General features: G+C 31.0%; 1 long non-coding RNA gene across 1 annotated transcript in view; it reads right to left on the minus strand.

Moving 5' to 3' along the window:
- Positions 1-5,365, minus strand: part of LOC145280230 (uncharacterized) — a 32,254-nt gene extending 26,889 nt beyond the window's left edge. Inside the window, exon 1 of the long non-coding RNA XR_013868583.1 lies at positions 4,940-5,365. This is a non-coding gene — a long non-coding RNA (uncharacterized LOC145280230). The remainder of the gene's footprint in view (positions 1-4,939) is intronic.
- Between the last annotated feature and the right edge of the window lie 206 nt (positions 5,366-5,571).

The following is a 5,571-nucleotide window of genomic DNA, read 5'->3' on the forward strand; positions in this document are numbered from 1 at the left end:
TAAGTAATATGTATTCTAGAGAACAGGATGAGTAATTCGGACACTATTATTTCTTTAAGGGGATGCCATGAAAAGCTATACCATAGAAAGAAAAGAGAAAAAAAACATTAATTTTTCAAACGCATGCTATATTGAATTCAGTGGCGGCTCGTGCCTGAGATTAGTGGGGTTACTGCTTCGAAAATTTTATGTATTTTTTTAATATAGTGTAAAAGAAATTCGAATATATAAATAAACATTTAATCAAATAATAAACAAACATTCAAATAAATATTCAAATATATAACAAAGACAAATAATCAATCAGAAATGGATAATACGCAAAAACTTTTTTATTAAAAATATTTTTTTAAATTATGTACACTTTACAGAATAATAAAATAATATATACATTTATTCCTTTTAAACTTTTCAGATTAAATAAAAGTTTGCGTTTTATTTATTTATTTTTTTATTTTTTTTGCAAACAAACGAAAAACATTTCCAAAATAACTTATTTTTTTTATAAAAACAAAAAAGAAAAACTTTGAAATTTAATTGCCTCCCTACGAGTCTTAATTTAGGAGTTTACTATTTGAAAATAGCGTTTTATTTAATAACAGTTTTATTTACAAAATTTATTTTTTAAAATGTATTCATAACAAAATATATTTGTAAATAAAATACAAAATAAAATTTTTTACATTTTTATATAGTGAACAAACAAACAAAAATATTTAAAGATACAAAATTTTATTTAGAAATCTTTTAACAACTTGCATTTTATATAAAAAGAACAGACTTGGCTATTTACTGACCTTCCCATGCCGGTAAAGATCGACATAAAGTGGAGATTTATTATAAGAAAATAGGATATCATATATAAGCATTATAAAACATCGAATTTTAATGTAGCTTTCCCCAAAGAAAACAAAAAATTAAAATTGTCTCATTCCAGAAGTATTTCTAATTTCTTTTTTTAATACGTATTATCTGCCCCATCTACTAACAAATTCAATGTAAAGTATAAAAATGCATAATTATAAAAACTATTTTTTTTACTTACAAACACATTTTAATTAAAAAAAAAACTTGTGTAAAAAATCCATTTTTCAAAGTGTAAAACTTCTAACATTGTCCTCGTTGGAGGCAAATAAATGCTATTTTTTTTATATCTAAAACATACAAGTTAAAAAGATTTCTAACTAAAATGTATTTTCAACATAAACTGTTTCTTCGTTTGTTTGTTTCTAGGAAAAAATGTAAACAGATTTTTTTTGTAAAATTTAGTTGTTGCAAAATAAATAAAATTTAAAACTACTTAAAACAAACAAACAAAAAGGCAGGTAGATGGAAAAGTAACTTTGTTTTTATGGTAAGATTTATTTATTGTATATTTGATATTTACCCTTGGTCGCTTGTTAGCTTCACTGCTAAATCCCCGAATACTTTTAATTAAAAAAAAACAGTTTCTGCATATTATATATTTCCGTCTGCTACCGAATTAAATCTCAACGCTAAAAGTGTGCATATTTAAAAAAAAAAAAGAAAAAGCACAATATTTTATGTACAAGAACACATTATGTGCAGATTTTTATAATAATTTTAAAAAATTGTATATAAACCTTTTTTTTTTTTTTTTTAATAACAATGTTATCATATCTATACAGGCGCACACTCTAAGCAAACAACGACTTTCACGACGCGGAGCTGCGACAAGCGGCCGTTCCTCAAGTGGTTTTCATCGGCTGTCTAAAGCGTCTAAAGCGCGCATGCGCACAAGAGAATTTCATTAAGAAAGTGTAAGTACGAATTTCACAGCTCCAAGCAAGTTTTATTTTTGTTTTTATATGAATTTGGAGATACCGACATTAAACTTAATGATTTTATAATGTACACATAGAAAAATATAATAATAATAATAATAATAATAATAATAATAATAATAATAATAATAATAATAATAATAATAATAATAATAATAATAATAATAATAATAAAAAAAAAACAAAAAAAAAACAAACGTATTATTTTTAATTTTTAATTTTATCATTAATATTGTGTAGAAATAACTTGGGGGTGCTGCAGTCCCACAGCTCCAGGCACGAGCCGCCACTGATTGAATTATAAGAAAAAAATCTTCATTGCAATAATTTGAAAGTTTCGATAATTTATGACGAAAACAAAAAATGTTGAATTCTGAGGAAATCAATAGATGAAATTGAATGAAGATGATTATACGAAGGGCTTTCTAAAAATAATGCCTCCTATTTTTTCATTCCGCCCGAATGGATCAGAGAGGATCACAATCGCAAATTGCATTATTGTTATGATTACTGAACTTATTCATTCATAACCTGAAAGTTTCATCTCTCTGTTACAGATATTGATTGTGTGAGGCTCTAACAAAGCCACCCCAGTCATGGACGTGCGTCAGAAGTTGAGATGCGTCATTGAATTCCTGGCAAAAGTGCATTAAGAATTATGTTAACTATACAGAAAATAAATTTTGTAGCACAAAAGGTCGCTCGTTTATATGGTACTAGTTTTGTCTATGTAGCTCTTCAACTTTTGAGTAAAAATATAGGCGGTTTTACTTTTGGAACTAGCCTTGTATAACCAACCGCGCTCCGAACACCCATGCACAACCATCGTTCATCACTGGGAAAAGTGCGTTAACAATGGTGGTGACTACGTAGAAAAATAATTTCAGGAGTACAAAAGGTCGCCTGTTTTAATAGTATCACTCCCGTCTTCATAACTCTTCAACTTTTTTGAGTTAATCAAAATCGGAGGCTTTACGTTTGGAACTACCCTCGTATCCTGATATCGCAACCACGGTATTTTGTATGTCATATTTAGAAGATATCGCTTTACATTCAAGCTTTTTTGTCCGTTTCATCAAATGTTTTTTATCAGTTATAGTGTCGCGTATGGTCAAAATTAATTGCGGCCACACAACTATTAAACTAGCAACTTGCATTCAATGAATCGCTTACAATAGGAATTATGCTTAGACATTCAATAAATCTAAAGAAATAATAAAACAGGCAACCAAACAACTTCTGTAATTTTTTTCTTTTGCAGAAAAATTTATGTGCAACATTTTTCTTCATCATTTAACTTCTCCCACCAGTTACATTAACAGTGATCACTTAGTAGTAAAAGAGCAGATGGTTTTACTTGGAGACTGAGTGACAGCAAGTTTCCTCGGATTTCGATCACTTTATAAAACGCTTTTCCTTTTTACATCAGCCGTTTATAGCGAGTTCTAGATAATAATGGTCTTCTCCGAAATTTAGGTTACGGCAAGCCTATACTCATGGGAGGTGTTCTCCCTCCAAGTCTTTCCTTTCTCTCAGACTCTTCTAAATCATTTTTGTACTATCACTATTCCTTTCATTAGAATCTGAGTGACACCAAATCTCCTCAGATTTTCTGTACTCTTGTATTCTTTCGATCTGTTGTAAATAGCTTTACATTCTCGAAACAACTGTTTAGCATTCAATTCTTTTCGATAACGACCGTTGGATTTTTCTGAGATTTGGTAGACAATGTCTCCACTGGACTCCAATATTCATTGTGCCCTTCCATTGCACGTATGGATGATACCATTCCGTCCACCTTAACTATTATTATTATTATTATTATTATTATTATTATTATTATTATTATTATTATTATTATTATTATTATTATTTACTCACTAGGAGTTTTCACATAGACCATCACTCACTAGCAATAACCTCTGGCGTCTGAGTCTGAGTGATAACAAGTATCCTCAGATTTTCCGTAGTCTCCACCTCTTTTGATAACCATTGCAAATTACTTCGTGTTATCGCAACAGCCGCTTACCATTGATTTCTCGCTGGCAATGGCCGTTAGTATTCCCTGAGGGTTAGGTGGCTATAACCTCCCAAGGTCCCAGTGTTCTCCGCATTCTTTCAGTAGGTGTCTGGTTAGTGCCCCCCCTCAGTCCTTTTATCTTTCCAGACTCTTCACGACTTTCTGGTGTGACACCAGATGATGCCGACGCCACTATTTTATTTATTTGTTTATTTATATTTTTGGTAGGGGTGGTGGCATATTTAACTTACTCTTCGGCGATTTGGGGGTTTCTTGGTTTCCTGTGATCGTATTTCTGTTTGTTTTATTTCTATTTGCAATATCTATGCTACTGATCAATGTTTGTCGTTTATGTAGGTTGGTTTCCACATTCTAGGATTTTCATAATAATATTTATCAATTAATTTATTAATTAAACGATCGTGTCTCTTTTTTTTTATTCAAAATTATATCAACTTAGTTCTTTTTAAACAATAAATATTCTCTATTTTACCGTAAAATAATCACCTAGATATTCTTGGAATCAACAAAAGAAATGTCACTTTTTTACATGTAATCAGTTAAAATTGTACTGTGAATTGCAAAATCGACGAGACGACATGCTTTAATTTTGGAACAATTTATTTTAAAATGATGAATTCGGAATTGTTTACCTTAGCGACATCAGATTAATCATTAATCAGCATTCGGACGATTCATTTTTTTTTTTTTTACGGTGTGTGTGTAAGGTGATAACGTACGTATGAACGTGAAATGCTTTAGCGTATTATTGTTATTGTTATGAGATATTTATTTATCTTTTAGAAAACTTAACCGATTAATTCGTATTTTTCACCACCGCCCATGCCACGAGCCACGCATAAAAAAGGAAGGAGACTTTCATTTTAAGTACTTTTTAATTACAAGGATTACGTCCACCAAGAGTTTTGTTCGATACGGTTTGGCGTATGACTTTAAAGAAGACAAAATAGCCTAAAAAGGGCGGGAGGGGGGCGCTAAGCGACAACAACTATACAAATACGGACGGGAAAGATAAAAGAAAAAAATAAGACTTGCTAAGAGCAAAGTAATCACAAAAAGTTATTAGTATTTCTATTTTTTTCTTTGCACTCACCTTGGGAAACGCCTAGTAAAGCAGAAACTGCACACATGATGATGACAATTCGGAGCATTATGGCGGCAGTGATGGTGACAGCAAAAGTTTCTCGTGAACGGCCAAAGAGAGCAATGTTACGGATCAGATGAAGTCGGCTGCTTTTATTTAACCTTAGAAGAATTCCCGCCCCGACGCGTTACAATTCCATGAATTTCTTCTTTTGTTAAATTTTTTCTTCTTTTCTAATTGTTGGTATGTTCTTTGATTTCTTTTTCTGTCTTTTGTGAATTTTCATTTTTTTTTAATTAATTTTTTTACTTCTTAATCAACCTGCGGCCATTTTATATGAACACGAAGTGAAACGAAGAAGATGAAATGTTCAAAAGAAGAAGGAAACGAACCGGAAAAAGAAAGTGTGTGTGTGTGTGTGTGTGTGTGTATGTGTGTGTGTGCGCGCGCGTGTGTGTGTGTGTGTGCGTGCGCGGGTGTGTGTGTGGAGAGGGAGAGAGAGAGAGTTTCAGAAGACAAATAAAATAGAGAGAAACAGAAAAAAAGATAACAAAAATAAAAAGCAACAAAAAGGGCAACAAAAAAGATAAATGATGTAAACGACAAAGAAGAAAACAGTGAAAAAAAAATGGCGATTAAAA

This window comes from Euprymna scolopes, chromosome 7 (genome assembly GCF_053919585.1).
Source record: "Euprymna scolopes isolate OS-2025 chromosome 7, ASM5391958v1, whole genome shotgun sequence".
Taxonomy (NCBI): Eukaryota; Metazoa; Mollusca; class Cephalopoda; order Sepiida; family Sepiolidae; genus Euprymna; species Euprymna scolopes.